Below are 27,467 nucleotides of genomic sequence, written 5' to 3' on the forward strand. Positions count from 1 at the left end.
GATCCTGCTATAGCATGAATTTCTTTTTTTTCTTAGTGGGAAGAGGCTGAAGTGTCTCGTGGATCACAGAAATTTTGCTTTGGTTCGGAGAACCGCTTTCGTCAGTGCCTTTGTGTTCCAGAAAGCAGCCCAGGATCACAGGTGGCCTTGATTATCAAGATTTTTTTTTTAATGGTGTCCCCCTCCCTTTTATAGAACAGCAGGACATCTCCCTGACATGAATATCTCATTTTAAGTGGCACAAAATTCAAACATCTTAAAGGCATATCCAAAACCTAAATTAAAAAAAAAAAAAAAATCTACCATTGAACTTCAAAGGGTAAAATTGGTTAACAAACATTACCGAGACTAGAAAAGGGTTATACAGGCAGATAATGTAGAGTTATGGCATCTCATGGCCAATTTTTCCACAGAAGGTTTTCAAGGGACTGCTTCTAAAGTCACATGCCAAATACAGAGAAAGCAGGAAAACACTTTTTTCCACTCTTACTTATACCTCTCCAGAATAAAATAATTTCCCTTTGTCTCTCTGGCCACACAAGCACGTACTCTGGCCCACTGGCCCCCTGGAGCACTGTTGCTACCCCACATGCCGACGCTGGAGCTAGTATTAAAAAGTCTTCAATCATATAACTCCAAGCCATTCATATTAATGTGCCTGAGTCAAATTACCCTTTCTGTTCTGCAGGGAAAGAAAGGCCATAAAATACTCTCCGCATCCATAAAGACGGCCACATTGCCACAGATGGGAATTGTGCTGTGAAGTGACAGCACTGTCTTCCTGAAACAGGACCCAATGACCACAGTGGGTTTCTTTAGAAACGCATTATTTTGTCATCAGCCCATCTCTACCAGAGCCCACACTCCTGAACCATTCCACAGCAATATTCCTGGGAAGTTAAAGATGGCTCAGAAGAAAAAACTGTCATCTTTAACAATAGCTGTTTGTCGTGGGGAAAGGCCTAATTCGGTTTGCAGTATCTCTGGGTTTCTATTTTGACTCGAGTTGTTTTCAGCACGTTCTCTCCAAGTTACCAAAAGTTAGAAAGTGTATTTTAAGAAATGCCACCATTTTTGCTATTTACTGAAGATGACATGCTCAGGGATTTATTTCCATGAAAATGTAGACCGCAGATTTTAGAAACACACAGTGTATAAGAATTCGGCATGTTTTAAGATACCACTAAAATGCAGGAAGCTTTTCCCAGATAATAATGAGATTAATGTTGTAAAGTATGTACATAATATTAGTTTTCATTGACATTGATTTTCATTGTGACAGGTAAATTTGGGGATTATAAAACATTCTCCTCTTGAAAGGAATACTTTTCTTGTTGGTTTTTAACTACAGTTCACTAATGTCAATTTCTTTCAAGAAATAATACTGTCCCATCCTCTCTGGTCCCTCAGCAATTGGTGTCTGGATGAAATATAATGCTTACCTCTTTGCATCATACTGTCTCTCCCTCAGTAGAGTATAACCAGCTGTGGGCAGGGACTGATTCCTGCATAGCATTAACACAATGCTTGACACATCTGCTGAACCAATCGTACGTGGAATTAAAATAGATTTTACTTGTCTATTTCAGAACTGTGTCATGGCACATCATTACAACGTTTCGGTTATTTTGAAAAGCTCTGATTTGTTGGGGAAAGGGTAGGAAACTACTACAGGCCTCTCCAACAAAGACAGTGCCAGTAAGATTCATTAGTAGAGTGATGCTGAAGAAACAACAGAAACCAAGTGTCCATCTGTACACAGTACATGCAATGCTCAGGTGCAAACAGCTCTATGCTCTTTGAATGGATGGATTCTCACATGAATTTACTATTCATCCTACTCGAAGGATGTTAGGAAAATGGGAGCAGATTTAGGTAGTATCTATTTTTACTTAGCTACTTAGAACCCATGATAGAATATAAAAACACTTCAATAAAATAACTGATGCAAGAAAGGTTCTTTTCGGTGCATTCTGAAGTGTGCAAACATGACATATCTGATTAGTATTATATTCCATCTTTTAAAAACGCTCAAGATTTGAGATATGGTAATTTCCTTTAACAACTTAGAGCTGCTCAGCTTTTCAGGTAAACATTACTGTTACTGGTTCTCAGTACAGACTACAAAGCAGTTCACACAGTAACACAGTAACAAAACTAGAACTGGACATTTATTCTTTCCATACTTCCCCATGGAACTAGCCTAGAGATCTGTGCACTTATGTCAGAAGCTCATGTGACTCAAAGCAGAACCACCTAAACAGCTGCATTAAATAGATCACGAAATGACTTGTGGTAGGTAACAGATGTGCTACTAAGGACCTCTGTTCATCCATTGCACTTAGGTTGAAGAGAACCATCAGGCTTTTAATTTTGTTCAAGAAAACTAGTCTTCAAAAAGCAATTTTTTGGCCCCCACTCTATCGGGCTGCACAGAATTTTCAAAGCAGCACAATGTTGTAAAAAATGCCCTTTTAATCAGATTACCCTTGGCGAACGTCCCAAACTCAGGCTGAAGTGTAGTGCTTGTGGTTTCTCAACAGCTTACACTAAGCCTGCACCATGGAAATAATCTACTTTTAAAACCCAGGAAACAAATCGACTGCACTAAGGACATAAGTCGCTGTCATTAGGGAGTGATTAGGCTAAACATTTTTATACACTCTACTAGCCCACTTTCAAATTATATATCTCTGGCTGATAGGAAGAACCGCACTTCAGGTGAGTGTTTGGAACAATCATGCAGAAAAGTTAATAAATCCAAATGAATAGAACAGTAAGAAGAAGAATTAAAAGAGCTCTTATTTCAACTTTAACCTGCTAATATCTACATCAGGATGTTTTGAACCAAAAACTGGGAGTTTTAGTCACATAACACATGCAGAAAATATTTTTCTTTTTAGCATAGAATATTTTTAAAGCTCGACACATCACATGTCCCTATTATTTATTTTAGGCTAACATGTTTCCTGTGTTGCATACTTAATATAAAGAATTCTGTGAAAATGAAGAATAAGAAAATAGCATTTTTCTAATTTATCATTATACCATTCATCTTTCTTTAATAGTGAGGGTTCGTTTTAGGGATTTGGTGACTCATCATCATGATATATTGCGGATGATAATAAGAAGTTACAGCATGGTCCCAGATACATCCACCCCTTCTTGTCCCATAAGCCCTCTCCCCACCCATGGAAGCACACACGCAACCCAACCTAGTGCGCTGGAAATAGGAGACTTACAATCTTACATTATATCTGCTGTTATTCTACCTATTAAAATGTTTATCATCAATAATGAAATGCTTAGCATTAAGTTCCTTGGTTTTAAAATCATTTCTGAGGTTGTTTTCCAATTTCTTTCCTTTTGGTTTTCAGTTTGTTTCTGAGATATGTGTGGAAAATATCAACATATCAAAAAGCATGTAGAAAACATGGAAGAAGCTGCATATATGTTCTCAGCCAGTGGATATGAGAGGTTTATATTTTCCCCATGAGACTGAAAAGAGATTGGATTTAAGAATGGGCTGGCTATTTTACTGGCCCAAAGCTCTTGTTTAAACAATCTTTGAGTCCTATTTTGGACATTCTGCTTCATTTCTAATTTATGAAACATTTCATTAATCCTCAATCTGTCAGCTCTTTCTTGACAACAATAGAGGCTGACAGACAAAAGATTAAAATTTATTAAGTACTCTACACTGTAGAAGTTTTTGAAACACTATGTCCATTTCAGTCTCCATTTCACCTAATTTTAAACAAACGACACTGCTCTTAGTTTCTTCTGAAAGTGGACAACACGACAAAACAAATTTTAAACACTAAAATACACAATAGTGAATCTACAACACGACAGAAAAGATCACAATGCAGCGATTCTTGAGCAGAATTGCTAGCATGCACATGAAAGCATCTCCTACATCCCAAGTATTTCAAGCATACATTTCTTGTACGCTCTTCTTCCTCATCCTCAGCATTCCCCCACCCCCAGTTTTCCAATCTTATAAATAATTCATGACCTGATAAATATGCAATTTCAAAAAGTGCAGACAAGGCAGCACTACATTAAAAAAAAAAAAAAGCACGAAGAAGAAGAGCTTGTACATTTTTACTCACGAGTCCTGTGCTGCACTTTATGGACGACAAATGTTCTAGAATTCAGATACTCTATCGCGTGTATGACAGGAGTGTGATGCTTTTCTGGTCAGATCCCTTGCTAGACATGTTTTGAACTGTTTATAAAGAAGACTGTAATACATCGGATATAAACATTTAAAGAAATTAAGTGAGCCAAGTCGTAGGGCTTGGCACTTTACCATTGGAATTTTTTAACAAATGGTTTAAATGTCCACTCGGGCAGGTGCGACACCCAGGCCTTGCACGTGGCAGATTCTCCAGCGCTGGCACCATAAAGGTCTCAAGCCCCTAACGGATCTCCCAGGCACGCGTCATTTATTGGACAGCATAAGAACAGTCTTCAGAGGCCAATTTAATTAGCCCAACGGCAAACTGCCCTGCCCGAGCTTTCCAACAGGTAAAACCACCCACCTGAAAACCGGGATGAAGGGCAGAGAGGAGAACCTCCATTTTGTGGGCTGACTGATCACCGGCCTGAGACAAAATGGAGGCGAGACCTTTCTAACGCCGCCTGGGGCTTAGGTGTCGGAGGGAAACGCGTTCAGGGGGTGAAAACTCTCCTCAAAGAACATTAGGTGTCTAATCCGGTAAATAGTACAGGTAATGGAATAAACACAGATGACGTCGCATTTATATGCTGAGAACAGAGATAATAGGGATAAAGTGCTCGTTGAAAAGAGAACCATTCTAGTTTAGCAACAGTTAAGTTTCTCTTTTCTTTCTTTCTTTTTTAACAAAAGAACCTGATTTCTGGCTGAAATGTAACCTTTCAAATGAACACTTAAATTGGAAAACACCATGGGTAAGAAATAGACCACAGCATTTAATTTGAGCTGGCTAGTTGGAAGCCTATATTTACTGTACTATAATTTCAAATTTAATTAAGTCACACTGCTGACGCCAGTAGCATCAACACAGTAAAGATGATTAATTGCATGCGTAAATGAAATATAAACAGCCCTAAAAGTAACATTAATGCAGAACCTTGCACACGGAAATGGTATGATAGATTTAAGTGTAAGCGTCTACTTACATCTTTGAGACACTTGCCAAAATTAGGATCAGGGCCCTTCATTTGAATGTAATCACTGTACCAAAAATATAACATTTTATAGGTCATTATTTTTCTAAGACATGTGTCCAACCTCCCCTTTTCCTCTCCTCCGGTACCTCAACCCGCAACGTGATCTGTTATCTTAAAGAAGACTTTTCACACGATTTGCATTGTCATCTTATGGATTGGCTACCAGTACACAAACATGAGCTGACACACTGCAATGGCAGGACTGGGCTGTCACAACAAGGCAGCTGGACTGTTATATATTCCACTTTGCTTCCATTGTACTTCCATTCACAGCCGCAGTAGGACAAAGGGCCTGACAGAGCTAACCACGGATTGTCACCTTGATTCATCCAGACCAGCAGATACGCAGAAATGAATTATATTCTCCTGCTTATGAACACAACACAGAAGCAAATAAAGCTTGCAAACAGCATCTTCCAAACCATAGTATCCAAAAAACACCAAGCTTCCTCATAGATACAACATGCTGCCTCACTCAGTAGGTGAGGAAAAGCAGAAAGAACCATCGGATTAGTGAAGACACAGAAAGGTTCTCCTCCAATAATATATTCTTGATATTAGAGCCTAAACTCTCTCTGATTGAGAGATATGTAATTTGTATTCTGCTAAGCTTTTGTTTTTGATGAATGCTATCACCCTCCTTCAAAACGCAAAGTTAAATCATATTTTTGCAGAGAATGTGCTCTGTGAAACCCGGTAAATAAAGTTCTTGCCCTTTTAAGAAAAACTATGTTAAATTGAAATGTTTTTCTTAAAAATGATAAAATGAAAAGCTTCACTCAATGTCTGTTATAGTACACTTTTCGATAAACTCAAAGCCTGTTTTTATTTATATTTTACTGTATGTTAAAGCTCTAAGCCCGAAAGCATCCCAAATAGCTGGCTGCTAATGAGGAAATTCACTGGAAGATTTTTTTTTTAATATCAGTTGTTTAATTTACTACTTTATTGACAAGGTATTTGTATGCCTTTGAGATCCAGGCAGTTTTAATAGCCACACATGGATAAATGAAGCAGGCAGGGTTTGGTGATTTCTTTATGAAAATGTGCCTGCAATACCAGAGAAAAAGAAAAAACTGTTTTCTATCTGCTTTTTGAAGAGACATAAAAGAACATTTCTTCATGCAGCAGAGAAAAAAATTGTTGCCTTCTTTAAAAAAAAGACAAAGATAAAGATCATTTCACACACATACATATATGCACTTACAAATTCTTTCCATTTTCGTAAACAATGCACTGTGCTTGCTGATCCCTCAAAAGACACATTTTAGTAAAACCAGAGCCTCATGTTAAGAACTCCGGGGGAAACAGAATGTAATCTACAGTTTGTTTTATTATTACTTTTTAATGCTACCCACCTTGACAGTATGTGCAGAGTGTTTGGCTCTGAAGAAAAGCCTTGAGAAGCATCTTATTTGTTCTTTTTTTCTTTTCTTTCTTTCTTTCTTTTTTTTTTTAATTTATGAGACAGGATTAATCTAAAGATGCAGCATTTAAAAACAAAAATGTTGCATTTTGTATCTGAGCATATATTTAAACTACTTACCCTAAAACGATGTTCCCTTCAAAAGGCCTATTAATTTTGAATTTTAAATTGTACTAGTCTATTGTCTTCTGCTTATACATATGGATTCTGTTCACAAGGCAACACTTGGTACCTAGTGTTTTAAATGGTGACTAGCACAAGCCAACATGATACGCATAGTAGACAGTATGTATGAGAAGAACATAAAACCCGACCCCATACAGAAATGCAAATGTTACATGATCAAAGGCTGCATGTTCATAGTGAAGGATTCGGTCAAAATAAAACCTCTTCTTTAGGAGGATACAGAAGACAATCCTGCATAACTTGTTTCAAATTTATTTAGAAAAAATATGAATGTACCAAAAAGTACTGTTTATTATTGTCCAAGGAAAAATTGCACCAATGTGTCTTTCCTCGGGATTCTATGCAGCCAGCCATGGGAGCTGTGTGATCGTGCACCTGACTGCAGCAGAATCGGGGCTTGATGGTTACGGTGGGTGACAGAAAGGGGCCATTGGAAGTGCTATTATGCAGTTTGCACGCGGAGATTTCAGCACATTTCAGCTTTATCTAGTTATGCTAGGTAGTTGTGGTTTTCTTTCTTTCTTTTCTTTTACTAGTTGTGCATGGCTTCCAGTATTGAAATCCAACTTATACTCCGTGACCACCATTTCCAGCACCCTTGTGCTTTAAGAGTCAGTATTATTTGACAGATTTTCAAGTTCCTTTGGCATTTCAATCTGCTTTATGCTTGTAAATAAAATTCACACGTTAGTGCCTTCATGCACATGGTCCTCTTTGAAAAAGATGGAATTCCTCTTTATCCCTTTAATTAAATGGAGGGTACTAAGGTTTTCTCCCAATTCATAGGAGAAATATATGCCCAGTTTAGTTCTTTTGTGAAAAAGAACTAACTAGTTTCCTTAAGTCTTGTCTTTTATGTTTCTAAAATATAACATGTACACGTTTCTTTAAAACTGAGTGTGTCATATTACGTGTGATTCTGGAATTTGGAGTTATTTGCAATTATTTTATAAAAAGTACAGTTAGATCTCTGCATAAAAGATAGAAGATCATTCTTCAGTCCTTTAAAGAGGGAAAAATACCAAAGTTGAAATTTTAAAGGTTTAAACCCATACAATCAAGTATTTTTTTTTTAATCAGTAGTTATGTTTAAGAAAAAAAAATGTTTTAAAGCATTTCATGGAAGACACAATGAAATATTTGGAAAGATAAGATTTTGTCCCAGAAAATTTTAATTGCTCATCCTTTCTCGCCATTACATTCTCATCCCATGCCAGAATGTTCTTTTGAAACGTAGTTAAAGTGGGGTGGGGGTGGGTGGAGAAGGGCATCAAATCACTGTTCAGCATTGCTCGAAACTTTCATTACATTTAAGAGCAAGGCAAGCCACACAACTCGGCTCCCTGATATACTGCTGAGTGGGCCGTCTGAGGTTCTGTTTTCCACGTCGGGTCAGGACTGCTGACATGGGATTAATCAGCTACTCCTCCTAAACCATGAATCAGAACAATTGCTGTCAGTTTCATATGGTACAACCGCCTGGAAATAGAAGAGTAGGAAAGTGAGAGAACGTATCAGGAATGTAGAAAAGAAAATGGTAATAGATAGTAGTAACTCCAATTTGGCTATTCATGATTTGGTATAGTAACTGAATTAAAATGATGACATGTATGTTCGACCAAGTGATTTTGGAACATCTTTCCCCACCTTTTTTTTTTTTTTTTCACCTTTGAGATCCCATTCATATATCAATTGTGACATTTTATAAAAACTTCACACTCATTTACTTTCTTTGGGTAGGCACCATTTATGTTCAAGGCCACATTTAAACACATCTGTTGACCCAGGGTTAAATTCAACGAAGCCTGTGCAGAATGTGTGCAGCTCTTGTGTATACATATTTCAAAGCCAACATTGTATTTAACCTCTCCTTGAATGTTTGCATTACAGAATTGGAAAATACTAGGTGCAAATGCCTGCATTCAGGGGAGCTGAAATCCTTCACTATTAGAGAGGAGTGTGACAAGCTCTTTTTATACTGAGATACACTTATATTAAAATGTCCTTGCTCCTAAATGAGATTGCTTCTGCTACTAACAATGATATGGAAATGAACACTTACTGATCACATGTTTGGAAAGATATCTCTTGCTTTATCAATGATATTCATCAAAATCAAGAATTGTATTTCTTGGGGATAAAGTATCACATACAAAAGCTTTTTCTATTTATTTACATTAGAATTCAATATTTTGGAGAAAGTAAGTATTAAGATTATATGATATATATATGATCAGGCTACATGGGCATGAGTGATTAAGAATTGTGTCATAAAAATAAAATAATATTTTATTAGAGAAGAGAAAAATGTACAAAATTTATCAGTCAAAATTTATTTTTAATTATTAAATTTAATATTATTCAATAGCAATTTTAAGACAGTGCTCAAAAAAAGAGTCCTGCTATGATTAAAAAAGTAAATAGATGTTTTTATGCTGATTTTTCAAGTTAAAATAATTTATTATTTAAAATGTTAAGAACAAAAATTATGTAAAACCATAAAAATGTAGTTATTTATAAATGTACTCATTTCCTATGTAACATGAGTTCTGCTTTTACATAACTGATTAAAGGTAATAAACTTATTTTAATGTTTCATGATGCTACCACAAAAGTATTTATAGCACATGATATAATATAGAAATACTCAAATTGGAAATAAATAGTGAAAAATTGTAAATCTATAAACTAACTCCATTCAACATATACTCAATTTATATTTTATGTTAACCACATACATATTACAGACATATGGGCAATTAGTTTTGCTACTATTAAAACACACTGCAGGATTAGTGTGTTAAATGAAATGGAATTGTTCCCCCCAAAACTATGTAAAATAAAAACTATATATTTTGTTTTAGTATGCAATTGTAAACACTCATGTTATACTACAAAAATTCTAAGTCATTTTAAATGCAATATTTAGTGTATCTATACTAAAGATTTCAAGATTGAATCACCAAAGAAAGAAATTAAAGAATCTGTAACTATACAGCACAAGGATTTATTCTTTTCCAAAAGAACTCGCCCTATAACTTTAAGACATTACTAGGAAACAAATGTATAGCTATTATCATCATCTTTTAAAGTTTAGAACAGTATTTAAAGTGTTAATTTGTATATTTTGTAAATATAAATATTTATTTGATTAAAGATATGGGGATTGAAATTAAAAGTATTATATCATTTTGATATTTTTATTTAAAAAATATATAAAATTGTGTGAACACAAATTGGCCATGCAGAAGTACTTACAAGAAGCACTGCTTTTAGAAATAGCTGACTTATTTTTATCTAAATGGGATAAAAAATTAATGCATTTTGTAACTGATGAAATATTTGATTATAAAAATAATTGGTTATAGTGTAATTCAAAATGACTGTTTAACAGTAGTATGACAATGATTTATAAGATGTTTGATAAAATAACTGCCAAGGTTTAAATTGTACAAGGCAGTCTAAATAATTGGTAAAAGTGTATTTAAATGATTTCAATATTTTTTCCTGTTTTTATTCATATGTTTATATGAATAAAAAAGTGAAAATATTTCCAAAAATGTCCATAAATGTACCGAGGTTTCGTATATATTTATTTAACATTTCCAGAATTTATTTTAATTTATAGCATTTAGTTCTAGTCTTTTTATTTCAAAAGAAAACCCATAGTATCAGTGTTATTGCCCTAATGCTTGAATAAAAGCATTATATAAAGGGATTTATATAACAAATGGTATTCTAATCTTTTTTTTGAGAATGAGAATATTCTGCTTATCCAGAATCAAATAATGTGTGATATATATTTTTAAATGATTTGATAGTGATGGTCAGAGTTGAAAACACATGCCATTAATCTCAGAGTAAAATCAAGGTAACTGAGAACAAATAAGGCTTAGTATTATACCTGAAGATAATTTCTGCAAGACAAAATAAAACTGCTTCAGAAATGCAGAAGTGCTCACGAAGGAAAGGGGAGGGAGGAGGCAGGGGGAGAGGGAAGAGGGGGTCCTGAGAACCTTCAGGAAGACAACCAATTCATCGATGTGACTCCCACCATTCTCCCAGAATGATTTGCACTGAGAAAGGCTGGACACCTAGATCAAAGCCATGCTCAGCCTCTGGACTCTTGCTAACTTGTCCTCAATTATAGATGACCTTTAGGCAAAGAATGAAAAAGAAATATTTCTTTACCATTAAATGGAACAAAATTAGGATTTTCAAATTGCTGAGTACACATGCACGACTCAGCTCCAGATGATTTTTACCTGCCTTTTCTCCACTTATATTTCACCTACTTTCTGCATACGATTTGGGAAAAGACTTTTAAGTTATTATGATTACCTGTAGAGAATATTAACAATATTTAATATGCTTTAAATCCCATTTTAGACTATGTAAAAGAATCAAGAAGCATGGATGAGAATGATTTATAAAACAAATTTTTCCTGTAAAAAGTTAAATTAATGTAAAAACCTTGATTTCTTCTAATGAAAATAATATAAAAAAGGTTGCTAATTATGTTAAAAGGGTTGCTAATCATATTAAAACCCGAAGTACTATTATCTCTACTTGAGAAAAAATTTCTTAAACTGTTTGTTTACCAAATAGATAATACCTCAAAATTAGAAAGCTGTAGAATACAGATCGAAGAAGAGAGGATTCTGCTGGCCACTTAAGAATTTTTAAAATATGTATCTGAAAAGCACTTTGGTAAGATGAAAATTACCTTTAGTTTTATGTAATTTTTAAAATTTATAACAGGAATAAATAAAGTTTTTGGTTAAATGATACCCCCCAAATCCACACACACACAAAAAAACAGAACTATCACAGGATAATAATAGCATTGTAGAATTCTTAGGTATCAACACACTCTCTCTAAGAAGTATTCGGTTAATAAAATTTTCCTTATAATTGGGAACTTACTCTCAGAGACTCTAAATCTCATAAATTATCTAGTCTTTACTCAAATCATTGTTTGAATTGCTTAAGAATAATATTTAAAATGTTTTATATCTTTTTAAAAAAAGCCTGTTTGTCTTCCTTGCTTTATACCAGAGAAGTAACACATTACAAGTTTTCAGAGCCCATTTTGTTCAAAGAAAAATATCTTTGTAACTATTTCTTTTTTTTTTTTAACCCATTGTATAAAATTTGAAAATAGGAAAATAAATATTCTACAATTCTAACAACTGCAAGCAACTGCTGGAAATATTTCAGAATATTTCCTTCTAGTCTTTTCTAGAATTTTGCTTTTTATAACAATTTTTTTTATAAATTTTACATAACTTGGTATTCTGCACTTTTGTTCCAAAGTATGTTATTAGAATTTCCCACATCACTGCAAGCCCTTTGTAAACAAAATTGTAAAGATCATATGATAATCATATAAAAATTTTACCTAAATTACTTTTAAGGAAACAAGGAAGCAAACTTGTTCTTCAATCACTTGAAAGTATTTTGGTGAATACTTTTATGAAGATAACGATTACCCTGTTTTGTTTTGTTTTTTTACTTTTATAGTTTAGAATGTTGTCAGTTATTTAAAGCAAAAGATAAAATAAAAAAAACACTAAGTTATAGTGAAAATGTTTATCAAACAGCCCAGCTTTAACAACATATCTTCCAAAAAGCTTGCAAAGCTCCCTCTTCACTTGGGGGTATGCGAGAAAGGGCTGGAACGAGAATAACTGAGATTTGCTGGAGCCAGCGCTTCCAGAAAGGAGAATCTGCAGGTTTAAAAAGGTAACGCTTTAATCTTACATTTATATGGAGCGAACCACAGATGTGCAGTGTGACCATTTGCAAATGTCGTTTAAAAAAGGACACATAGCTATGAATTCCATATTCGTTTTAGATAACCTTGTTTTCTTTCATATGCTACGATGATATTTGTGTGTCTGTGAAGTATGCACATTCACCTTAAAATGTGTTGAGAATCAAAGTCACGGGAACTGCTAAATGAAATAATGAGGAAAATGTGCAATGAGGTGTGTAGACAAGGTGCCCATTTTAGAATAATTAAGAATGTCTCAGATAACATACGGGTCTCCTTTTTAGCCTACTTTTTTACTACAAAAAAACTTCCCAATGCACGCAATGGTCCCATTTATATCAATAGGGTTTTAGAGGTGTTTAGGAACATCTTGCTGAAAAACCAACAAAATCCCATCCTTTTTTAGATAGCATCTGGGACATACAGGCAGACATATTTTTCTCCTCTTGCACTGATCATTCTAATTGCCTGAAATGACCTTATGCTTACATATGGGGTGGGGCAGGAGGGGATATCTTGAAATAAATGTAATGATCAACCTAAGACTCTCACTGAATTTTTAATTTAATTGAACAGCTATATTACTTAATTGATCATCTTATTTAGTTTAGGGAATGTAGTGTCTGTGGGTGTGTGTGTCACGGATGCACGTGCACATGCATATGTGTGTGTTTTGAAAGATAGAATGATGGGTAGGAGAGCTTCAGGCCTAAAGAGAAGTAGAAATGATCACAAATGTAGAAAGTATTTACAATAATGCACGCAGGCATCTCTGAAGCCTTGATTACAAGTGTCAAATGTTTCTCACGTGTTTCAACTATAAAATGATTTCACCTCCATTATTTGAGAGAGCCAAAATATATGGTATTTGCATGTTAAAAATCTAAATGGGATATTAATTCTGCTCTATCTCATCGGAGTTTATTTTCAAAGCAAAGTACACAGGATATATTTAGAAATGTGGTTTGATATATCTATGCTTGCAAAGGGGAACAAGGTTGATTTAAATAATTCTATAAAAATGAGCATGTCCTAAGAAGTGCTCTCTCACTCATTTTGTTGGTTTATTTTAATATGAAAAAATAATCTCTACTTATAAGAAGATTATGTAATGTATTAATTTATTTAAAATTAGGATACACTTGATATCATGTGAGTTCCAGACATGCAAAGCAGAGGAAGAATTATGAGCCCAAACACAAATGAAGGGTCTAAGCTTGACTATCTGTTTTATTGCAACTCTCATTTTGGAAAGTAACAAAATGCTTTTTCTTCGGCTAATGAAAAAAGTAATAGCTCCTTTTTTTTTTCTCAGCAAATCGTCAAATTGAAGAATGAGCATCACTAAATTTAAAGAAAAGTGAAGATGTTCTTTCCCATTTTCTTTATAAAGGAGACTGTTCTTTTCTAATTATTTTGTACCAGGAAGCTAAATTTTATTTTGTGGGTAATTTAATTACTTTCTATACCTCATGGATTTAGAACATGTCAAGGAATGTTTTTACTTTCCCCTTTCCTCCCATATCTCACATATGATATGTGATAGAAATTTTTGAAATGCTAGTGTTTTCATATGAGGTTAATTTCTTGAAAATATATTCTTTGTCTTTCTTAGAAAATGCATATGTGAATTAAAAATTCATATCTTAGTTTAGTAAAATATATTCAATGCTTTTAAAACACATTAAATACTTTTTTTTTTTTTCTACTTAGTTACGCCTTCCAAGTTACCACAAGTAATTCCACTGGCAGATCCCATTCATGCACCATATAATTGTTTCCTTATTTGGGTACTAAAATTGCATAAAACATAAGAGGTTTGAATACAAAGTAATGAGATCAATCTAACAAGTAAACCCAAACTTACATTTTCAAACAAGTCTTTTCATTCAGGGGCATCACCTCAAGAATCTGCTTTTTTTCTAATTGTGTGGCCATTCTTTTCTTTAAAATTATGTTTTTGATGGGCACCCTGTTTACAAATCTGTAATCAGGTCAAATTATTGTGTATTGAGAGGATTTGTAATATCATTCAGTGCCAGCAGTGGTGAGTGGAAAGGTTATCTAACTTGTTTTAGGTACAGAAAAGAAAGAAAAAGAAGAAGAGAAAGATTATAAGAGACTGGGCGATACCATAATGTGACCAGTCTTCTTGCGTGACTCATGAACATATTCAAAAGACAGTTTTAAAAGATGAGTTTCAAAACTAGTTTTGAACAAAGACAGAAGTACTGGTGAACTGGATGTATGGGTTCCAAGATGGCTCATTTGAAGGACAATACTTATTTGGACATATGTACTAATTTGCTACTCTTAAATACATATAATCATTCTTTCATGACAACACTTTTTATATTTGATCTTAGCCAAAAGTCTGAGAAGAGATATGGCAACACTTTTTATGACTTTTCCTGCATTTATATCTTGAAAGAGAAAAACATTATGAGCAGAGCAGTTAGAAATGGGGGCAATAGTGTATTCAGTATCTCATTCTACCCAGTCGACCATTTTCTCCCGGGTTTGCCATTTGTAAGCATAGCATTTACACTTGGCTCCAACTTACTGGGTTTTGCCTTCAGAGTCCTTTATTTGGTCATTTCATCCATTAGCTACACAAGCAAGTCAGTCTTATTACCTTATCATTATGATTTTAGACCCCCAAAATGGCATTATCCAGTTTGAAATACTTTATGTATTTAGATTTGGCTTTGAATAAATTCTCATTGTTTCTCAAACCAAAATAATCTTCAAAGAAAAAGGTTCTCAACCTTTGAAGGTAATCTATGGTTTGAAGAACAAGTCACAGGTCGTGAAAGTAATTCCAAAAAGAACCTTATAGTAATATTTTGATCAATGTCTACTCATTGGCTTAAGGTGACTATTTGAGGGGACAGCACTTTGAGTGTCTGATTTCTGATGTGGATCTAAAACATTTTCGCACACTTTTGTTTTTACACATCTACTATCGTAATTATGAAAGTTTAAATGTAATGACTGTAAGTCACATGATTGCTTTTTACCTATAATTTCTCATTTAGAGGTTAAAATCAATTCAGAATAAAAGCCAGATTAAAGGACATACTATAATCTTAACTGTAAAATAAAATCACTCTCAGATGTAATATTTTATTTACTTTCACCCTCATTCCAGGAAAACAGGTTGTTAAAATATCATTTGTTGTTGGGAGAAATTATTTTTTATTTTTGACCATGAAAGTTTGGAACGTGAAAGAATTAATATATTTCAAAACACTGGGAGAGATGTAGAAAAAACAAACAAACTTAGAAATGTTAGATTTATCAATATATAATTATGAACATTTCATCTACTGATTTACTTAAATGAGTTAAATAACCATGGATTATATAAGACATTGTCTGGTAGGGGGTCATCAATCTATTAATGCATTGCCCTGGGCCAATTTCTGTCTTATATGTAGGTTTGGGTATACTGAAAGGTAAATATGTGGAACATTTTAATCCCTCTCTTTAATTCCTTCTTGTTTTATTTTACTTAAACAGAGGAGTCTACAAATTTCATTTGAGTATAACCTATATAAATGTGCTGTGAAAATTCTTCATTACTTATTAATATGTTGTTTCATCCCCTAACCATTAAGTCTTAAAAGCCAACTTCAAGAACCACTTCTACTATATCTAAGCCTCAAGCATTTTCTGAACATTTAAGTAAAGTTTCCCTCTCCCCCTTCAGATTTTCTACACATTTCCTATAACACCATTATAAAAATATAATCGATCAATAGGCTATTTTCGAAGCAAGAAAGGATTTAGCAATAAGTTTGTCTAATCTCATATTCTGTATATGAGGAAATGAAGACCCAAAAGTAGAAGGTGACTCACTCAAGGTCACTTAGCTTATTGGTATAAGTAGAGTGTGAAGATCTCTTCCAACCCATACGTCTGAGGACACATCACCCTACTCAATGGATCGTAGAATAAAAGTATAATCTCTTTTTCTTGATCTCTTAGTATTTAGCTGATCCAATGCTGTTTATTATCTGAAAAGATTTGGAACTTTTTTTTTCTGATCATGCAAAGGTACATTTTTCTCAAGAGAATAAAAAAGAAGTCAAGACTAAAATAGGTCAAACTTTTTGGAAGTCAACCTAAAATAGGTCAGCTCCAAAGTGGAGCTGACACAAAACTTTTCCAAAGCAGCCAGTGTCCCCTCACTATCAGTAGTGATGGTGTCCAGGAGCGAGCCTGTCTCTGGAGCCCCTTCAGCACCTTACCAGTGAGGATCCAGGGGTGCTGTGATGGGGTGGCAGTCTGCCACAGAGATAAGCTAAGCAGGATTCCTTTTAGGAGACCACAGGGCTTTTCAGAATAGTCATTGTGTTCTCTCTTATTTGGAATTCTGTTTATGCTGCTAACATTAGCATAGATTTTCCTTAATAAATGCTTTCCAGATGAAAGATGGTGAGAGATAGACTGTGTGAATCTTTTTAATATTAGTTCATTAAATTAAAACTGTTCTGACTTGCAATGAGGCCTTTTCCTTTTGATGTTATGCTCAGGTTTGCAGATAATGTCCATGACAATACACGTGTGCCCTGCAAAGATGGTCTTTTTAATCAAAGTCCTTTAGTGTTAGCACTTTTGTGTAATAACTTGAGAGTTTTTCTGTTAGGTGATATAAACGTTAACATAAAAATCTGACTATTTCGTAATGTGAATCCATGTATTTAGTCGAAATAAATTTTTCCCTCAAACTCAGTGACCCTACTTACCAAAAAAATATATATTTTACTTCTTATCCTCTTTTTTAAAATACGACTGTTTAGTTAGGCTGTTTTGCTCATTTCCTTATAAATGATTGCAAGGAGGGAGACTCTTTAAATATCCCCCTATGCAAAACCAAAAGGAAAACATCACCATATTCTTGATGATTGTATTTACTAAATCACTCCCAAATTAGATGCTTTAAAAACAACACGCTCCACAAATAGCAAATACTCAATTCATGCATTGCCTGGAGGCTTTGGACTGTATTACTCTCCATCACAGGAACAATAGAATGAAATGATTCTGCAAGGTTAGAGAACTGAAACCCACTCAGCCACTTTTCACAAGAAATATTTGGATAACCAAGACTTGATGCAAATATTTTTTTTACTAGCCATTATGACAAGCTGGGGACATCCCATGAACTTATTAATATCCAGTCATTCGCAGTTTGCTTTTCTTGTATCAAAACATGCACACAGATAATAGAAATAAATTGTTTATTTCCCATGTTACTAGGCAATTATAAATATTTCAGCAAAAGGGTTATACTGTGGCAAGGTTAGAATCTAATAGAATAATTCAAGATGCAAATGCCATTGTCTTGTAGGCTAATGCCAGAGTTCCCAACTAGTCCTCATTTGATTGGCTTCTAGAGAAAAGACTTAAAACAGAATAAAGTATGCAACAGCTTTTAAAAAGCTGCTAGCCTATCACTTATCGCTTCTGCAGGATTTCCCTGACTTTTTCTTCCCTGGACAGTATTCCTAGGAAATCATGCTGTACAACTCGCATAGCTATTAACAGCTCAGAACTACTTATTTCAATTCTAGAATATTTTAAACACAAAATTTAAAAGTTACCAAGCTACTTGTTTATCTTACTACTTTTATTACATAATAGTTTTAGAGAGCTCTGCCTAATTTTGCATCGTAGGCAATTTTTCCACTATTGCTTTTCATAATTTATTTAATAGTTTGCAATAGCAACTATGCAGAGATTTATTAACAAGTTATGTAGTCTCTGAAAAATGAAAATATAGTTACAGAATCATGGAACTGAAATGGGCTCGAGGCCTTACTACAGCCAACCATCTTATTCAACAAGTCAAAGAAAATGTGTCAGTAAATTAAACAATTCAGCCCGAACTGAAGTAAATTTTTGGCAGTGGAGCCAAGACCAGCACCGACGAGAAGAGGACATTTATGAAGTCTACCTACCCCTTTGTATTCTGCTATTGTCACTCATGATCCTATATCCTTGTGGAAATGCTTAACTCTTGCATATTCTACAATTATTGCTTTCGTTCTCTATCTTTTTCATGTCATTTTCTTTGTGTTCGTTCATTTTACAGAAGATGAAAAGAACTGTTAAAATTATGTGGTCCTCTTTACGATGTTCTAGGATACACAAGAAGGGTTTAAGATATTTTAAAACAGAAACGTTCCTTCATCTTCTAAGACATGGAACAGATAAAGAGGATGGGGCATCCTTCTCAGCAGTTCCTGGGATTCACCTATGAGAAGAAAATGAAGAGTCGAATTTTTCAGAAAGCCTGGGCTATTTTGTGATTTAAGTTCAAAAGACTAACTTTTTATCCATTAAAAAGAGTCTTGTGACCATTTTGATAGAAAGGAGTCTTAAGAAGTGTAGAAAAAAAGCAGAACCTCTTCTTGGACGGCGGTCAAAGGAAACAAAACAGAGGGCCAGTTCGTTTGCCTTAAATCTTAAATGTAAGTAGGATGGACAGAAACAAAAGTGCATTTGTGTCAGTTTAGTATTCAATGTGGCATTAGTTAATAACTAACACTCACTAATTTAGTTTAGTTGGCTTTCTTTGCAAGTGTGTGTGTGTGTGTGTGTGTGTGTGTGTGTGTGGTGGCAGTGAACATCTCACATGGTTTTATTTAATTTACCAAAGTTCAGAGCTACTCCAAGAAAGAGCACTTTTTCATTTCTTTCTGAAATATTATTCTGAAACATGGAGGCAAATATTTTACTCATTGTGTAATCAACAAAATGAAAAAAAATCCAGTTAGTTGATGAAAATTGTTCAGCTCAATGCTGGTGGATCCCTGATAAAAATACAACCTCTGGAACATATCTTGTAAAGGGGTGGCATTCAAAATTTAAAATATTAATTCAAATATTCCAGTCTTTGAGATTCACATTTTACATATTTATATATCATTTATTGTTATTAACATAATACTTTTTTCTGACTATATCAGAATACATATATATGATACATGTACATTTTATACATAAACAATTGTTAACTGATATAATAAGATACAAGAGCTAAAATTTTATAGAATTTTATGTCCTCCCCTCCCCCTCAAAAAAGAGGTTCTAGACTAAAGGCACAAATAGTGAACAAGCTGCTAAGGAACGCTCAGAAAATGAACATGAGGCCCATTGTATTTCATTTCCCTTTGGAGTGGCAAAAAACAATTTAGTAGGGTTATTTCTTCATTTCCAAAGGCATACAAGGATTGGGACACCCAATCTTTAATGCGCAATAAAATGAAATGGCAATTTTCCAAGAGCCGTGAGACTGCAGCTAATTAGCACATTAATTTATATAAATAAAATTCTCTTTGCTGTTCCCCAGTGCTGTGCCTGAGAGATGCAACAAAATGAATGAACATGACAAATCAAAGTGAAATTTACAGGCTTAAAAAAAATAAAAAGGTGCAGAAATAATCCCTTGACCTTATTCCAATTTTTCTGACCCTTCATCAGTGCCATTTTCCTCAGAGCCCCTAAAACTGCACTTCCCATTCTGCCAGACTTAAATTCTAAAGACAAGTTCACAAAGAAGACCACACCCATCTCTCCTTTTGGAGTCGGACTCCTGGCTAGGAGAGCCAAGATCAAAACTCAAGAGAATGACTATCATTTATTCTTACATTTACTTTCAATTTTTTGTCGCATCCTTTTTTTTAAACAAAAGTATAAACATTTCTTCTGTTTTTAAATTTTTTCTTTACATGCAAAATCATTTTTTAGTTTTAACTAATTTTTTAGTTTTAACTAATTTTTATGATTCACCCAATTAAAAAAATAAATATTGTCTCAAAGCCAAGTCAATATTTCAAAAAGAAATTGCTGATTGAATAGAAAAGCAAGGCCTTAATTTCTAGGAAATGTTTCATTAAATTTATGTTTTATTATAATTCTGTTACTCTAAAAATAAATTTAATGTAATGAGTACTTCCAGATATTGTGCGTGTGTGTATATATACACACTCTTACTTTTACATAGATACATGCATATATACATATATATGGCTATAACTCCTTTGGTGAAATACAGCCTGTAAAAACATAAGTAGTAACCCTGGTTATAACCCATTACAAAGTGGCAAACTTAATTTTATAAAAAATAGAGTAGAACAGAAAGTAAGAGAATATATTTCATGTAGTGAAGATAAGTACTGTTTTGTGAGACACATTTATCAGTCATGCATTTCTGTCTGTGTGTATATATTGTGATATATTATATTTTTCTTACTGTGAATCATGCTTATAAGAGTTGAGATCTTTCAATAAAGCAGCACATAAAGAGTTTAGAGCCTAGACTAAGCAATGCAAACCTTAATTCATATGTTCGATAAATATTTATCACTGGTACAACAATGAACAAGACAAAGTCTATGGAATTATAAAACTTACATTATAGTGGAAAATCAAAAAATAACCAAGTAAATAAAAATGTATATGTAATATACTATCTAGAGATAAGTGTCATAAAAAAAGAAATAAAGGTAAGGGGATTAGAGCATAAATAAAACCAGAGATAGGATGGGGGTTACTGCAGTACAATTGTTAAAGAAAGCTCACTGAGGAGGTGACATCTGATCAGAAACCCAAATAAATGGTGTAAAGAGCATTTTAGCCCAGGGCCTGACAAATGCAAAGTCCCTGAGTAGGAACAAGATTAGCATATATAAAGGAACTGCAAGAAAGTCAGCATAAGTGGATGGGGCTGACTAAGGTGAGGAGTGGTTGAAATGAATTATGACTTAGAAAGAGAGGGGGCAGGTGGTTGGGGGACTAGTATGAAGCCAGTAGAAGTACAGGAAAAATAAGGTGACAATAGTTTGGTGTAGGATGGCAATGATGGATGATAGGCGGATGAAAAATGGGTAGAGTCTGGATACATTTTAGCCGCTGGACTTGCTGACAGACTAAGTGATGAGTATGAAGGAGAGAGATACATCAAGAATGATTTTTTTGATTTTTTTGGTTCTAACAATTCTGTGAATGGTGGTGGACTTTCCTACTGCATGTAGAAGGTTCAAGGAAAAGAGGGTTGGGGGTGGGTGATTACGTAATTAGGTACCTTTGCTTTTGTCTTCTATTAATACTATACCATTATCATAGTTGTAATAAACATTGATAAAGAAATTGGAAAGAGCCAGGCTCTGTGCTAAGTGCTGGGAATAGAAAGTCAAAATTAAAGCCATTGTTTATGCAAAGAAAACAGAAAAGAAAACTAAACTAGAAACTGTACTGTGGTATAATTTGTGCTATGATAGTATATAAAGAGGACATTTGAGCAGCAGAGAGTAAAGAATCTTTATCAGTTTGGGGGATTATCAAGTATTTAAAACAAAGATGAAATTTTTAGAAACATTGGAGCTGTGTTTTACAAGATGAGTTGAAGTTAACAAGAATAAAAACTGCTAAGAGAAATGGAAGTATACTCAAAGCATTTAAGAGAGCATGAGCAAATGCGTAGAGAAATAAAGCACATTTGTTTAGGAAACTAGAAGCTCGCTGGATAAAGGGTCTATGTTGGATAAAGGGTCTATGTTGGACAAATGGAGTGGCCAAAATGGTAGGCCGGGAAAGATCATGAAGGATCTTGTCTAACAAGCTAGGAGTTTGATTTTTAGTGAAATCTGATTTAAATCAGGAGAGGTAGTATAGTTAGACAAATTGGAAAGAGACCGGGCCAAAGTTAGAAAATACAGCAAAAATGTTTATGAATAGAATCAAGGATAGAAATGATGAGATCCTAAAACACGACACTCATAACAGGCATTGGAAAAAAATTAAGTTTCCTCTCTATTAAAAAATGTAAGCTGTGTAAGGCAAGCAGTCTATGCGAGAAGTCGATGATGTCAATCACTGGGTATCGAGAATTCAAGTAGATTATACCTTAGACTCATTTTATGCCTGGTCAGAAAGTAAACAGGTCGAATCTAGGGCCTTGCCTGGCCATAGACTTCTCTAATGTAGATTCTTCCCGAGTCCTCGACCCTTTACACTTTGAGATCCTAAACTGGGTCCTGGTTTCTGCTGTAATAAACTCCCTACTTTTCATTTTTCCTTTGACCTGTACCTTTCCTGTTGCTCAATTACAAGTAGTGTGTGGTGGAGCAAGAGCATCAGCGAAGAAAAGAACAGCAGTGTAGACCTCACATCTGGCACAGGACTAACCAGTTACTTGACCTTCAATAAGTTTCACCATTTCCAGAATATAAGAGTTTTCATCACAGGGCTATTTGCCATTGTGAGAAATTAGACATATTCAGAGTGCCCAATAATATGTGACTAATTAAATAAAAATGTTTGAAAATCATAAAATAAATACTGCATTAAGAGTCATGCTTTTAGCATATTAAACAATATTAAAAATGCGCATGATATAGTTACATAAATAGAAAACAGTTTATAAAATTGCGTATTTTGTTTTAATCTATACATAAATAGGGATATATTACAAAAATTGAAAAGATATATAATAAAATGATAGTAATGCTTATATCTATGAAAAGCCACTATGAGTAATTTTTATTTTCTTCTTCTTTGTGATTTTTCTGTATTTTTTATATTTTCTACAGCCAAAAATAGGTTAATTTTATAATCAGCAAAAAAGTAATTAAAATAATCTATGGTTTTCTCATCCCAAAGAACAATTTCAAATTCAGTGTAGATCTGATTAGGGTATATTTAGCAGCAAGAACCAGAAAACTCAATTAAAAGAGACTTCTGCTTTCTCTTAGGAGAGACAGTTTCAGGATAATGTTGCTTCCATCCTAACGATAAGAAAAACCCAGATAACCTATATAATCATTACTTTATTTTTTTAAAAATCATCACAGACCTCGGGATGCAAAGAAACCTAAATAAATCTAGAAAGTGAAAATCTCTTCCTAGGAAAAAGAGCCTCACGACCACTTCATTCTTGAAAGAGCAGTGAAAGCAGAAGGACAGGTATAAAGAAAACTCACTTAAATTCTTAGAAAAATTTAAGGTCCATATGAACAGGTATGACAGTTCAGCATTCAGTGGGCAGTAGCCACATACAGAATCTGCACCCACCCACCCTTTCCCGTGGTCTTTCCTGGAGTAAAAACATAGAGACCTGAGTACAGCCGAGGGCCTGACAAAGGTTGAAGGCAGGGAAGACAACCCCATTCCTCACAGAGTATGACCTAATGATGGCCTAAGGCTGGGGGAGGGCAGAATTGCTGAGAGAAACCACCTCCCTGACCAAGCAATATCTAGAGTCTTCTGGGTGCTTAGATCACGAGGTCTTGCTCTTGATCTTAAGTCGTTTGAAGCCTGTGGTGAACCAAATCAAACTAAAGCAACCACGATCTCAGCTCATCTATAGATTAGATTTATTCAGCCCCCTACTCTAGCGGCCTGAGAGAAAAATGAGCCTGCTCTCTTCTGAATTTTATTATTATTTACTTTAATCTCTACTGTTCTTTTAGGCAAAATTAGTTTCACACGGCAAAAAAATTATGACACACAAAAAGAAGCAAGGAAATATGACCCATCAATAGAAGCAAATCCAGCCAGAAATGGAATAGATATTGGAATTATCAAAGACTTTAAAGTAATTATGATGAATGTGTTAAATGAAAGTGGAAGAAGTAGACAATATAGGTAAACAGAGAAGGAATTTCAGAGCCATGAAAATCATTTTTCAAAAGAGCCAAATGGAAAAAAGCAGAAATAAAAACCATAATAAAAATTAAAAAATTATTTGATAGGTTTATCAATTGATTGGACATGGAATAGAAAAAAATAAGTGAACTTGAAAACAAATCGATAGAAGTAATTGACACTGAAACACAAAGAGAAAAAAATAGATCGGAGCATACATAGTAAACAATGTAACGTGAATAATTGGAGTTGCAGAGGAAAGAAGAGAGAGAGTGAGCTAGGAAGAATATCTGAAGAGATAACAGCCAAGAATTTGCCAAAGTTGGTGAAATATACCCACCATAATCCACAACAAATATATCTACCTATGAATCCTCAAAAGGAAAAATACCAAGAAAATCACATTTAGGTACATTTTAATGAAACTGCATGAAGCCAACAATTAAAAACAATAAGTAACATACAGAAAAGAACAGAGACTATCATGAATCATAAAGTGTCTGGATATGGAGTAAATTCTAGAATTGACTAGCCTAGCATCTCACCCAGGACAAGAACTAAAATTCTTTCCATCTTTCTATCTTTCTCTCTTCCTTCCTTCCATCCTCCCTCCCTCCCTCCCTCCTCCTTCCTTCTCCTTTCCTTCCTTCCTTCCTTCCTTCCTTCCTTCCTTTCCTTCCTTTCCTTCCTTCCTTTTCTTTCTTTCTTTCTTTCTTTCTTTCTTGCCATATTTAGCAAATGGTCTGCTCCTTTTGTGTTCAAAGCTGCTTACAGGAGCATCAAGAAGCATATCATTGCATACATCCAAACACCAGAAGAGAGAGAAGGTCTCTTTCCTATATCCCTTCTTAAGGGTAATGAAACTCTCCCAGAAATTTCCTGGAAGACTATCTCTTCCAGGTAGAATTGTACCATGTGCTCATCCCTAGACGAATCACCAGCAAACAAGAAATAGTTGACTGGTGCAGACTAATTACTATTCACTCTTGAACCTTCCCTTGTAGTTTGTGGTTCTTCTTAGCTTTGCCAAAACCGGACTTCTTTTAGCAAAGGAGTAGAGAGAGAGTATGGTTATTGGGTAGAAAACTGTTTGACATTTATTGAAATGAAAATTCACAGAGGCAGTAGGAAGATATTTCAACAGAGAAAGGATGAACATAAGCTTAAATCTTACAGTTGCATTACTAATGATTTCAGTACATCTTTGAATAGTTGGTATCACTATTTGATTATTCTCATACTCTTACACTTCATTCTACAGCCCCTACTGGGTGTGGAATGTATAAAGAGGCATTGTGTCTGTTCTCAGAGTCTGCTTTGTAGGATGGGAAAATGGACAAATGAGTGCCATTGGAAGACGCAGTAGCAGAACATGGATCTGGCTTCAGTTCCTTCACTTACTAACTAAATTACTTTGACTAAGTAATCTAAACTCTCCAAGTCTCAGGATCGTGTCAGCGAAAGGAAAAATATGTATCATTCTCATATAATTGTGGTGAATTTTTAATAGATAATCCATGAAATGATTAGCAAAAGTGTTCATTAACATTTGCTATCATTATTATTATTTATTAATGTGTTTACAGAGTTTATTAGATGTGCATAGGAAACAATGGTTAAAAGTGTCAACACGGAAATGGTAAAGCTTGACTATATCTGGATACATGAGTTGCTCCCCTACTGTAGAAAGGACTGGGATAGTAATAGGAGGCATTTCTAGTTTGACTGGGATGAAAAATGAGGAAGAAGGGGTTCTGGAAAAGCAAATAAACCCGAGCATAGGCTTTATGAGTCTAGGGCTGGGAGTTAAAGGTACGAAAGAACATATATGAGGCATGTACAGGACGTGAAGCCTCATATATGACATCATTAAGGTGTCAGACTCTATTCTCTAGGCAATAAGAATACACAAAATTTTTAAAAAAAATTTTTAAGGTAGAACTAACAGATGCCATTTTTAAAGACCATTATGGCAACGGTGAGTTCAGATGGACACCGAGAGAGACCAGTGAGATGTGGCATCTGTGCCAGTCACGATGACATAGAAGACTTTCACTAGTCCGCTTGAGAAATCATGAAGGCCTGAACTAAGGCCATTGGGAAAGGCTGGAAGAAAGGGACTGGGTATGAGACATGTTATGGAAAAGCTTAATTCTTAGCAGAAAGGTCAATTAGAAGCTTATAAAGTATTCAGTTTATGATTAAAAAATTGAAAGACGATTGAATGACTTTCATTCATGGACAATAACAAAAATAGTAGTAAATAAAGTGCTGTAAAATAGATATTCTACACAATGTTTGGATTATTAGAACAAACATTTGAAAAATAATTATGTGCAGCCAGGAAGTACTCTTAAGCTATTTAAAACCCACCTGAATATTTAAGCAAAATAACTATTTCTTTCTAGAGGAACAGAACAATTTTGTTTACTGTATTAACTTAATTAAGAAGTCTTTTTTTTTTTTAAGGCTAGTATTACATTAAAGCTCAACCCATTTCTGGTTGAACTGTTATAAATTATAAATGAGCAGATTGTGAAGTAATAAGATTTGAAAATATCTAGCCTTAATCATTATTGCTTAAATTTAAATTTCACTCTTATTAGTTTCTCTTTGGAGATAAACTTAAGCTCCTTTAACCTTATATTTAAGGTGTGGTTCTCATGGAGAGCACATGTAAGTGTCTTCTGGATCTTAAATTATAAATGAGTTAATATTTCCTCTTGGACAAAATCTCTCCCCATTAATCCTAGTGTTTCGACAATACCCTGAATCCCTCTTTCAAGTCTTTTCCAATCATTTTAGAGCCGTCTGCCAGGGTTATTTATTAATTCTCACTTTATATAAAGCAAAGCAGTTCTAGGCTTTATTCCCATTTCACAGATAATTTATTTATTTAGGCAGAATTCTCTAACATGTAATGCCATTCAAAAGTAATTTTTATACAAAACTTATAACACATATTCTTGGCTACTGGTTATAAAAGTGGAAACTTTTCTGCTTTCTATGCTTTTCTGCAACTCAGTTAAAAACACTCTAGGCTATAGTCTGGAGTTTAGTACATTGTTGGTGATTTAGTTACATTTATCAAGTATAGAGCAATCCCATATTCCAATTTCTATAATATTATAAGAGTCCGATCTGCTTTATTAAAGGATTATATATCTAGTGACCATTTGGCCTTAGAGCCTAAGCATTATAAAA

At 34.3% G+C, this 27,467-nt stretch overlaps 1 pseudogene; it reads left to right on the plus strand.

Annotated features, from left to right (window-relative positions):
* LOC120585438 (ubiquitin carboxyl-terminal hydrolase MINDY-1-like) overlaps positions 1 to 27,467 on the plus strand; it is a 61,691-nt pseudogene that overhangs the window by 3,024 nt on the left and 31,200 nt on the right.

This window comes from Pteropus medius, unplaced genomic scaffold (genome assembly GCF_902729225.1).
Source record: "Pteropus medius unplaced genomic scaffold, Ma_sr-lr_union100, whole genome shotgun sequence".
In the NCBI taxonomy this organism is placed as follows: domain Eukaryota; kingdom Metazoa; phylum Chordata; class Mammalia; order Chiroptera; family Pteropodidae; genus Pteropus; species Pteropus medius.